Raw genomic sequence first — 12,433 nt, 5'->3', positions numbered from 1 at the left:
CCCCATGGGTCGGTCCTGAGGCAGGTTTTGTTCAATATCTTCATTAATGATCTGGAGGATGGTGCGGATTGCACCCTCAGCAAGTCTGTAGATGACACTAAACAGGGAGGAATGGTAGATATGCTGGGGGGTAGGGATAGGATATAGAGGGACCTAGACAAATTAGAAGATTGGGCCAAAAGAAATCTGATGAGGTTCAGCAAGGACAAGTGCAGAGTCCTGCACTTACGATGGAAGAATCCCATGCACTGCTACAGACTAGGGACCGAATGGCTAGGCAGCAGTTCTGCAGAAAAGGACCTGGGGTTACAGTGGACGAGAAGCTGGATATGAGTCAACAGTGTGCCCTTGCTGCCAGTAAGGCCAATGGCATTTTGGGTTATATAAGTAGGCGCATTGCCAGCAGATCGAGGGATGCGATCATTCCCCTCTATTCGACACTGGTAAGCCCTCATCTGGAGTACTGTGTGCAGTTTTGGGCCCAACACTACAAGAAGGATGTGGAAAAATTGGAAGAGTCCAGCGGAGGGCAACAAAAATGATTAGAGGGCTGGAGCACATAACTTATGAGGAGAGGCTGAGGGAACTAGGATTATTTAGTCTGCAGAAGAGAAGAATGAGGAGGGATTTGATAGCTGCTTTCAACTACTTGAAATGGGGTTCCAAAGAGGATGGAACTAGACTGTTCTCAGTGGTACCAGATGACAGAACAAGCAGTAATGATCTCAAGTTGCAGTGGGGGAGGTTTAGGTTGGATATTAAGAAAAACTTCTTCACTAGGAGGGTGGTGAAGCACTGGAATAAGTTACCTAGGGAGGTGGTTGAATCTCCTTCCTTAGAGGTTTTTAAGGTCAGGCTTGAAAAAGCCCTGGCTGGGATGATTTAGTTGGGGATTGGTCCTGCTTTGAGCAGGGGAGTGGATTAGATGACCCCCTGAGGTCCCTTCCAACCCTGATATTCTATGATTCTACAGAATAAGTAAAGAAAGATATTTATATAGGGGTCTACTTTGGAGACCAGCTCTGACTTCAGTGTGAATTTAACCCTGGGTACCGTGCTCCAGAGTTCAAACCTTCAATGATGCAGAAGGAGCTAATTTATTGTAACACTGGTCTACAATTTTTGAGAAGTCGTCTGCTTTAGAGATAAAATGTGATATTTATTATGTATTTTGATGTGCTGAATTCAAATATGACAATTAAAACAACTGATTGGCTACTGTTTCTAAGATATTTAAGTTTTTACATTTTATGTCTATGTCTATTGTGTAGATAGTAGAGTTTTAATCATAAATTGTAAACCTAGGTCTTTTCATGTGTTTATGGTGGCTTTACATGATAATATTTCACCTGTCCTGTTTATGTAACACTTTAAAAATCAGCAAAAGGGTTATATAAATAAAATTTATTATGAAACAAAAGGCAAAAAACTATTATGTACATAGTTTAGTCCTATTCAGTGTCTACTCGGCGCTTTTTGGCTTGTCTCTTGTATTCATTAAATGGAGCATCTCTTGTCACTGTCCAGCAATAGCCTGCAAGCATTGATGGGCTCCATTTGCCCTGATAGCCTGCCAGGAGATTCCACTGCTGTAGTCTGGAGCCCAACAGCTCTGCCTTACTCTTGAGTAGTTCCAAATCCCTGACAAGGTTGTTCAGTTCACCTTGTGTTATGAGGTGTGGTTCAGAGGAGGAGGATAGGAGAAAATGTGGGTCCTGTGACATTGATGGTTCAGGACCAGAAGTTTCATCCTCTTCCTCTTCCTCGTCTGACTCAAGTGAGAATGATTCTGGTGCATCAGGAACTGGCAGTCCTTCTCCGTGGGGTACTGGGCGTATAGCTGATGGAATGTTTGGATAAGGCACAGTCCACTTTTTCTTGACACACCTTTCCCAACTGGAGGCACCATGCAGAAATAACAATTGCTAGTAGGATCTGTTGGCTCTCTCCAAATCATTGGCACTGCAAAAGGCATAGATTTCCTTTTCCTGTTCAACCACTGGCCAAGATTTGTTGCACAAGTGTTGCAGCATATGTGTGGGGCCCACCTCTTGTCCTGATCTCCAATTTTGCAGCCAAAATAAAGGTGATAGGCTTTCTTAACCATAGCAGTTATACTGCGCTTTTGTGATGCAAAAGTCACTTCACCACAAACATAGCATAAGTTATCTGCACTGTTCACACAAGTACGAGGCATCGCTGCTCACTTTGGCTAAACAGAAATGTGTCCCTTTGCAAAATCAAACACTGACAAATAAGAGTGCACTACACTGTATGATTTCTAAAGCTGATACAGGGTAATTTGTTCAGCAGAGTGATCTAAGCTTCGTCATGATTGCATCATCCATGACTTCTTGGAATAACATGATGCAATTCATAGCATGTATGACGCAATACCAGCTTCAGATTGCAGCTTTCATTGTTCTGCCTAAAAAGCAAGTACTGTCCAAACTCAGTCATAGATTTATTCATAGATCCAGTCAAAGATGTATTTTAGTCATTTCTGGTTTAAATTGAGATCCCTTCCCTTTATAACTCACTTACCCTCCGCCATTCCCAAGTCAAGGGTCGTATATACTGATTCAATAGCATATCTTGAAAACTAGAGCCAATCAACAATTTTAAGCATCATTTTCATTCTCAGTGACCCAGAATTAGTAAAGTTGGACTACATTTATTTCAGAAGCATTTTGGCTGTAGAACAGTGTAATCAGCAGCCCATTTTTCTAACATAATTTGAGCATGGAAGGTACCTAGAACTCTGCAAACAGGAAGCCTCAAACTTTCCTATGACAATGATATTTATAGGAATTCAAATATGGAGTTTCACTTAAAGTTAAAAATAATTTTTAAACATTTCCTTAGTTACCTATGTATCACCACAGATGTATAGAATACGATATACTTGTGTGCCTAATATCCTAGATTATTAATAATTAGCTTTTATATTGTACTTTGTTTTCAAAACTTTTAACCCATCCTCAACATCTCAAGGAGGGAAGCAAGCATTACTCCAGGGGGAATTCTGTGCCACTGTGCAATCCAGAATTTTGCAGAAATCAACATTGTGCGTGCAAAATTTCCTTCCCCCAAACAGAAATGGGCTGCTAGCCACCACTAAGGGCTGATGGGCCAGGCAGAGCCCAGCTCACACATAAAAGACACTGTCAGGGGGAGAAGAAGGGAGCTACAGGATTCCTTGCAGCTGCAGTTCCCAGCATGTGCTGAAGGAAGGAGAGGGCAGTGCACAGGAAACTCCGTGCAATTCTGGGACCAAGCATCAGGCTGTTTCTCCCTCTGTATCCCTGGGGTCTGGAGGGAGGAGGGTACTGGGCAAGCGTGGGGGCCCTACAGATGAGCTCTGGTGGGGGAAGGGGGTTTGGGTGTGTCAGTCGGGGAGGCCCCGCAGCTGGGCTCTGGGGGGAGGAGTTGTGGGTGTCTGGCCTCCTGGCTGGGCTCTGAGGGGAAGGGGGCAGAGAAACAGGAACTGGGTGTCACAGGGGTTTCTTTAACTCTCTACTTCTGGGGGAATTTTTGTGTGCATCTGTATTGTTACAGATATACTTGCTGACAGGTATTTTGAAATAAATTACCAAAATAATTGAAACTAACATGATTATGGAGTGTTATTTTGACAAATAAAATCTGCAAAATTTTGAATTTTAAAATATTGTGTGCAGAATTTTTAATTTTTTGCCACAGAATGCCTCCAGGAGTAAAGTATTATTACAGCCATTTGACAGATGAAGAAACTAAGGCCCTGTCTACACTGGCAAGTTTCTGCGCAGTAAAGCAGCTTTCTGCGCTGTAACTCCCGAGGTGTCCACACTCCCAAGCCACTAACTGCGCAGAAACTGCGCAGTTGTAGCGCTTTAAAAAACACACCCCAGCCAGAGGCGTAGAGCTTTCTGCACCAGGGCTACAGCGCTGCGGTGCCAGTATAGACACTGTGGCGATTACAGAACTGCGTTTGGCCTCTGGGAGGTGTCCCACGATGCCTGTTCCCACCTCTCTGGTCATCAGTTTGAACTCTACTGCCCTGCCCTCAAGTGACCAACCGTCATCCCCACCCCATACATTCCTTTGGAAATTGGAAAGTCCCCTTCCTGTTTGCTCAGTAATGCATGCAGTGGTCTCGGCACATCTTTTCAGGGGGCCATGCCTGCTCCACGCACCAGGCGATCCCTCACTTGGAGCAATGCTGAGCTTCTGGACCTCATCAGTATTTGCATGGGGGGGGGGCTGTCCAGATCCAGCTGTGCTCCATCCATAGGAATTATGATACCTATGGACCGATTTCACGATGCATGACAGAAAGGGGCCATGACCCGGACACATTGCAGTGCAGGGTCAAAGTGAAGAAGCTGCAGAATGCCTGCTACAAGGCACGGGAGGCAACCACCACTCCCGTGCTGCTCCCATGGGCTGCCGGTTCTACAAAGAGCTGGACGTGATACTTGGCGGCAACCCCACCTCCATTATGAAGACCACTATGGATACTTCAGTGGCTCATGCGCCAGTCGACAGTGGACCGAGCCAGGAGGAGGAAATCTGGGATGAGGATGTGGAGGAGTAGGGGGACCCAGAGGCAGAGGATGACTCGGAGGCCAGAGATGCATGCAGACAGGAGCTCTTTTCTACCCCAGAGGAGGGTAGCCAGTCACAACTGTTGGAGCTTGGCAAAGTGCAAACAGGAAAGAAGGCACCTGGTAAGTGGATCTGATCTGAGGAATTCCTGAAGTGAGTTGTTGAGGTCAGAAGGGTTGCAGAAAGCAGGCTTGTCTCCCACCGCATGCCTCGTCTGAGCGGCCAAACAGGTTGTTGATAGACTCCCTCACCTCACAGGAATCTTCTTCAGAGATCACCAGGAAACTCTCATGGAGATACTGGGCAATCTGCTGCCGCAAGTTATTGGGCAGAGGTGCTTTCTTTCTTGCCCCATTAATAGCAACTTTCCCATGCTACTGTGCCGTCATAGGGGTGGAAGACCATTGCTGCCCACAGGCGAGCCACAAAGGGGACGGGCGGAAGCCGCAGGCTTGGAGAACACCCTCTCTTGATTCCCTGCTCACCCACAGCAGTGAGATATCTTCCATAATGATCACATCCTGTGGAAAGTGTGGGGACAGGAATGATTATCAGGCCCCCACTATAGTGCTGGCTCTCTCCAAGAGCCACATGCCCAATGTAAGCAGGGTCCAGGAAGAGTGATACCCTTTCCCTGCGGCTACCCACCATTTTGGGGGTCTTGTGGCTCATGTGTGCTTGCCTGGGGTCAGCCAGTTAGTGAAAAGTGTGAGACTATTGGCTGTGTTTTAAATCATTGAATCACTGTTCTCTGTTTTGCAAACAATACTGCTTCTGTAGAATGTTGCGTTTAAACTTCACAGAGATGACCTTGGTAGCTCAGCCTCCCTCTTTGTTATCAGCAGCTGAATGGCTGCGCAGAATTAGAAAGCGGATAAGAAGAACTAAAGAGGACTTTCTGCATGTTATGATGTACTCTGCCTCTGAAAAACAGAAATTGAAGGAGTGGCAGGACAGCGAGAAGAGGGACCAAAAGGAGAATGCAGCATGCCAGAATGAAGCCACAGAGCAGCTCTTAAAGGTTATGGAGCACCTAGCAGATACGCTAGAGGCGATACTAGCTCTTCAAATGAAGCAGCTCCACGCCCACCCTCCTCTGTAGCTGCTGTCGCAAAATTCTTTCCCATGCACCCCTCCAGACACCATCAACACACTCTTATCAACCTCCTGGCTCCTGTCTATAACTGAGGCATTCCACTCCTCCTTCCTCACAGTCCAGCACTGTGGACTCCAACTGTACTCAACAGCCATCCCTCTGCAGCTGGCCCTGATGAAGTACAGTACCCGCTGCATTGTATTCCAAAGGAGAAGGCTGGATATGATCCCTGGACATATACAAATCTTTAGCAGTCCTGGGACCCCTCCTCGTCCTGGAACCTACCTTTATCCCTCTCACTGCTGATGGGTTTTGTTGTTTAACTCTCTCCTCTGGTTGTTGTCTTTTAATAAAAGAATTGTGTTGGTTTGAAAGCAATCTTTATTCTATTAATTGAAAGCAAAACGAGCACTGCAAAGCAACATACAATTATGTTACACCCACTTATTACATCATGTGCACCAATCACCTCCTAGCACTACAAGCACTGCACTCTCAAGCATAGCAACAAATATTAGTGGCTTTCAGCTTCAAATTGCTGCCTCACAGCATCCCTGAGCCTTATGGCCCGTGCTGTGCCCCTCTAATAGCCCTGGTCTCTGGCTGTTCAAACTCAGCCTCCAGGCACTGAGCCTCTGCAGTCCAACCCTGAGTGAAGCTTTAATCCTTCCCTTCACATATATGGAGCATACAGCATGCAGCTATAAGCACAGGAATACTGTCATTGGCCAGGTACAGCTTCGCACAGAGGCAGCGCCATCGGGCTTTTAAATGTCCAAAAGCACACTCAACAGTAATTCTGAATTTGCTCAGCCTGTTGTTGAACTGCTTCATGCTGCTGTCAAGTTGCCCTGTGTATGGCTTCATAAGCCACGGCATTAAAGGATAGGCGGGGTCTCCCAGGATCACAATGGGCATTTTGACTTCCCCTACGACGATCTTCTGGTCAGGGAAGAAAGTCCTTGCTTGCAGCTTCCTGAACAGGCCAGTGTTCCGAAAGATGCGTGCGTCATGCCCCTTTCTGGACCAGCCTGCGTTAATGTCTGTGAAATGCCCACAGTGATCCACAAGTGCCCGGAGAACCATTGAGAAATACCCCTTGTGATTAATGTACTTGGTGGCTAAGTGGTCTGGTGCCAGAATTGGAATATGCGTGCCATCTATTGCCCCTAGGCAGTTAGGGAAGCCCATTTGTGCAAAGCCATCCAAAATGTCACACACGTTGCCCAGAGTCACAGTCTTTCAAAGCAGGATGCAATTAATAGCCCTGCACACTTCAGTCAACAAGAGTCCAATGGTCAACTTTCACACTCCGAACTGGTTAGCGACCAATCAGTAGCAGTCTGGAGTAGCCAGCTTCCACGGTGCAATCTCCACGCGCTTCTCCAACAGCAGGACAGCTCTCATTCTCCTGTCCTTGTGCCGCAGGGCTGAGGCGAGCTTATCATACAGTCCCATGAATGTGGCTTTCCTCATCCGAAAGTTCTGCAGCCACTGCTCGTCATCCCAGACGTGCATGACAATGTGATCCCACCACTCAGTATTGTTTCTCAAGCCCAAAAGCGGCATTCCACTGTGGTCAGCACCTCTGTGAATACCACAAGCAGTCTTGTGTCGTAGCTACTACACATGGCGAGATCAATGTCACACTCCCCTTGCCTTTGTAGTTTAAGGAATAACTCCACTGTCACTCATGATGAGTTGATCAGAGCGAGCAGCATATCGGTCAACAGTTCAGGATCCATTCCTGCAGCCAGAAGAGGAAGGGCGCGGGGTACACAAACCGTTGAAAGATAGCGCCACATGCAGATGGAAGCAACGATTGCTGGGATGCGAAGCAATTTATCATGGGTCATTGAGACAGGACCCAGGATGCCCCATGACCCTCTCCGTCTTCCCACGAGTCTTAGTGGCAGAAAAGAAAGAGGTGCTCTGTGAGATAGCTGCCCAGACTGCACTACTCCAAATACCGCTGCAAGTGCCACAAGTGTGAACACGCTATTGCGCAGGCAGCTGACAGTGTGAACACACAACAGCGGTTTCCCTTCACCACTCTCTGAGTGGCGCTGTAATTGCCAGCACTGTAACTTTTCCAGGGTAGATGTGCTCTTACTCCAAAACAAGAGGGTAACTGGAGGTAATGCTAAACAGGAACAAGGCAAGCTTGTTCCGGAATTTGAGCGTATATACATGGAGTTGGTTGGGAACAGCTTACTGCCCTTTAAATTCACACCCTACCTTAATTGGCATTAACTTTGAAGTATAGACGAGCCCTAAAATGGAACTGGAACTGAGGAGTTCCATCTGAAATCCAGTCCAGAAGGCTACATTGTCTCCCGTGAAAAAATGGGAAAAAGTTTACTGATTATGCTTTTCATTTCTTTTTGCATTTCCTAAAGTTTGGACATTGAAAATCCAGTATACATGGTCTCTGCACTTTCTGGTGTCTCTGCAGAGCGCTGGCTCTCCTTGTTTTCAGATGAGAAAGAACCGACAGGAGGGAGGAAGAAATTAAAACCAAAAATTTATTTCAAAAGGGTAAAACACCAGGCTAAAGACAGTTAAAAGTACACACTTATGTTATGAAAGAGTTTGGGAATCCTTGAACTAGTCCATTATAATCACTTATTTTACATGCAGTTTCACTTTCAGGTTTTCACCGACTGACACACAGTGTTACAGGATATGGGTTGTGACGCAGAAAGAGGGGGCAAAGAGCCGTGAGGGGATGGATGGTCTTGGGGGGAGGGGCGGGACAGGGCCGCATTCTGGGTGCCCCCTCCCCCCACTTTTAGGAAGCACCCATCCCCCAGCCCTGGGAGCAGGGGGGAGGAGGAGAAGAGGCAGCGCCCCCCCAGCGCAGAGAGCGACGAGAGCGTTTCACCCTCATCCCCGCGCGCGGACAGCCGTTGCCTGCGGCCGTTAGGAGGGGTCCCGTGGAGCGCGTGGGGGGGGGGTCTCCTGCCGCACGTGGAGCAGGCGGGGCGGGGGCGGTTTAGAACGGGCGGGGGGATGCCGCGCTCTCTCAGGAGGAGGCGGCAGCCGCCAAGCTGCTCGCCGCCTGCCTTCGCGAGGGGTCGCTTCGCCCGCCTTTCCCGCGAGCTCGCCCCCTCCCCGCGCGCTGGGCCGGTCCTAGGGGGACGCAGGCACCGAACCTACCCCGTCCTGCGTGAGACACTTCCTGCTACCACAGCCCGGCCGGCCGGGGAGGAGGGGTAGGCGAGGAGACTGACATGCCCTTCTGCCCAATCAGCAGCCGCAGCGAGGCGTCACAATGGGCTGGGCGGGGAGGAAGGAAGCACCGCGCTGTGGTTAACCCGACCCGGGAGTGAGGCTCGAGACGGGTCCAGGCCCTTCCCTGGCTCGGAGCCTCCAAAGCAGCTCGTGCCCCTGCCCCTCCCCCTCGGGGCTGCAGCATCATCACCACCGGGCTCCGCGTCAATCTGTCCCCACGGCCCCCCCCGCCGCGCCTGGCAGCCGTGCCATGGCCCCTGCCCCGCGTGCCCCTCTGCAGCCAGGGCTCTCGGACAGCGCCAGGCAGTGGGGCAGTGATGTTGGTACAATACGCGCAACCCAACCCTTGGGAAGAAAGGACAGCGGCTGTACAGCTAGGGTGACCAGATGTCCTGTTTTATAGGCACAGTCCCAATATTTGGGGCATTTTCTTATACAGGCTCCTGTTACCCCCGATTTTTCACACTTGCTATCTGGTCACCCTACGTACAGATGCGGTGGGAGCTTGGTCCTGGGGGGCAGCGACACAGAAAAAGACATGGGGTTGGTGGTGGATAATTAGCTAGACATGAGCTTCTCGTGCGATGCTTTTGGCCAAAGGGGCTAATGCAAGCCTAGAAGTCATAAATAAGGGACTCACAAAGAGGTTATTTTATCATTTGGCACTGGTGCGCCCACTGCTGGAATCTGACCTGTGACCAGTCTGCTGCCCACAGTTCAAGAAGGATGTTGATAAGTTGGAGAGGGTTCAGAGAAGAGCCATGAAAATGACTAAAGGATTTGAAAACATGCTTTATATTGACAGATGCAAGGAGCACAATCTGTTTAGTTTAACAAAGAGAAGGTTAAGGAGTGACGTTTACAGTCTGTAAATATCTACTTAGGGAACAAATATTTAATAACAAGCTCTTCAGTCTGGAAGAGAAAGGTATAACACAGGGGTGGGGAACTTTTCTATCGGGGTCATTGACCCACAGAAAAAATCAGTTGCAGGCCACACACAGCCCCCCCCCCCCCAGGAGGGGGTGGGCATAGAACAGGGGTTCTCAGACTTTTGTACTGCTGACCCCTTTCACACAGCAAGCCTCTGAGCGCAACCCCTCTTATACATTAAAAACACTTTTTTATATATTTAACACTATTATAAATGCTGGAAGCAAAGCAGGGTTTGAGGTGTAGGCTGACAGCTCGTGACTCCCCCGTGTAATAACTGTGACCCCCCCTTGAGGGGTCCTGACCCCCAGTTTGAGAACCCCTGGCATAGAAGCTTAGGGCTTCTCCTAGGCTCTGCGGTGGGGCCAGAAATGGGGGAAGGGGGCCTCCGGGCTGGGGCAAGGGGTTGGGGTGCAGGAGGAGGATCATGGTGCAGACTCCAGAAGGAAGTTTGGGTGCAGGAGGGCACTCAGGACAGGGGTTTGGGGTGTGGGCTCTGGCCAGGTGGTTCTTACCTCAGGCAACTCCTGGTTGGCAGCACAGCGGGGCTAAGGAAGTCTCCCTGCCTGCCCTGGCTCCGCACAGCTCCTGGAAGCAGCCACCATGTCAGGCCCCTAGGCAGAGGGGCCAAGGGGCTGTGCACACTGCCCTCAGAGCTTTCCTGATCACCCCTGCTCTTAGGGGCTACAGGGACATGCTGGTCGCTTTTGAGAACTGGATCCGACCCTAGCTTCCCCCCACAGTGGGGTGAGCCAATGCTCCTTGCTCTCATTTGCACTGGTGCAACTACTGCTGGAATCCTGTAAATATTGTTTAGTTTAACAAAGAGAAGGTTAAGGAGTGACTCTCTCCCCACAGCGCAGAGACTTGCCGCGCGCCATATGAAATGAAGCAGTGGGCCAGATCTGACCTGCAGGCTATAGGTTCCACACTCCTGGTATAACATGATCCAATGGCTGGAAGTTGAAGGTAGGCAAATTCAGACTGAAAATGAGGTGTAAATTTTTAACAGTGTCATCCATTGGAACAATTTACCAAGGATCACAGTGGATTTGCCATTGCTGACAATTTTAAAATCAAACTTAGATGTTTTTCTAAAAGATGTGCACTATGAATTATTCTGGGGAAGTTCTATGGTCTGTATTATACAGGAGGTCAAACTAGATGATCACAATGGTCCTTTCTGGCATTGGAATTTATGAATCTATGGACCCATCCACCCCAGTTCCCAAAGTTAGTGCTGATTAAGGTAGGCTGTGAATTTAAAATGCAGTAAGCTGTTCCTTGTGGCCCAAACCAAGCCAGCTCCAACTCACTGACTTAAGTGCAATTACTCCTGATTTATATCCCAGCCAGGGAGAACAGGATCAGGGCTAAGAAAAGAAGCTAGCATTGCCAAGCCCAAGTATTCAACAATTAAGAGTCAGTACCAGTATTCCCTCTAATTTTTCCCATTCACAAGCGGAATGAATTGTGTTAAGTGCACCAGTATGGAGGTGATGTGTGACCTGGGGCAGAGAGTTGGGGTGTGTGGGAAGGTGAAGGCTTTGGCTGGGGGTGTGGGCTCTGGGGTGGGGCCAGCGATGAGGGTCTCAGGGCTGGGGCAGAGGGTTGTGGGAGGGCTTTGAGGTGGAGCCGGGGATGAGGGGTTTGGGGTGCAGGCTGCCCCGGCGCTGTGGCAGGGAAAGAGGACTCCCCCCAGCTCTCTCTCCCCACAGCAGTACCTGGCTGGTGGGGAGAGGAGCCTCTCACCGCTGCGGCAGGGCCAGGGTTGGGTTGGGGCCATGGGACAGATGCCTCTCCTACGGCAGGTCCAGGGCTGGATTGAGGCTACGGGATAGGCACCTCTCCCATGGTTGCAGCAGGTCTATGGCAGGGCTGGGTTGGGGCCACGGGAGAGGCGCCTCTCCCACAGCCGTAGCAGGTTCAGGCCGGGGCTGGGCCATGAGAAAGGCGCCTCTCCCACAGCCCGCAGCTGGTCTGGGCTGGGGCTGGGTTGTGGCTGGGAAAGAGGAATCTCTCCCCTCCACAGCCCTGAGTACTTGCCCAGCACTTAATAGGTTGCCTTCCCCCAGCTCCCCCCTGGCAAAAAAAAAAAAAAAGGCTTAAATTTTATATATATACTTACACACACCTGGGGGATTTTTTATTTGCCTCCTGGGTTTTGAGATGCTATTATTTAACATTTTAAAGTTTTTCTCAGCAACCATCACTGCTAGAAACTATTTTTATTTATTTATTTATTTTTTAAATAAAAGCCAAGGCGTTCATGTAAGTGCATTATTCCTGAGCTGGAGCTGGGACTTTAAGAAAACCACCAAATGTCACGAGATTTGTGATAAAATCATGACAGTTGGCAACACTGAGAAGCCCAAGGCCTGGCCTTGTTACACTCCTACACTATCCCACACTCAGGGATCTCAAAGTAGCCTGTTCTTTTTTATTTCTTTATGATTAAGGCTGCATGTCTGTCATGGAGGTCACGGTAAGTCACATATTCTATGACTTTCCGTGACCTCCTTGGCTTCTCCAGCAGTAGGTGTGGCTGGCTCCAGGGCTGCCCGAGCAGCTCGGGCAGCACAT

The 12,433-nt window shown here is 49.2% G+C and overlaps 1 protein-coding gene across 2 annotated transcripts in view; it reads right to left on the bottom strand.

The window, feature by feature from the left end:
• TMEM50B (transmembrane protein 50B) overlaps positions 1-9,021 on the bottom strand; it is a 28,705-nt gene extending 19,684 nt beyond the window's left edge. The window contains exon 1 of one of the 2 annotated variants that reach the window (XM_030578913.1): positions 8,843-9,021. The gene's annotated coding sequence lies outside the window, so the exon portion shown is untranslated. The remainder of the gene's footprint in view (positions 1-8,842) is intronic. The other variant, XM_030578896.1, reaches the window with a different exon arrangement.
• Positions 9,022-12,433: the final 3,412 nt, after the last annotated feature.

This window comes from Gopherus evgoodei, chromosome 1, assembly GCF_007399415.2.
Source record: "Gopherus evgoodei ecotype Sinaloan lineage chromosome 1, rGopEvg1_v1.p, whole genome shotgun sequence".
NCBI lineage: Eukaryota > Metazoa > Chordata > Testudines > Testudinidae > Gopherus > Gopherus evgoodei.
The sequence above is the reverse complement of the archived record's forward strand: the minus strand, read 5'-3'. Positions and strand labels throughout refer to the sequence as shown.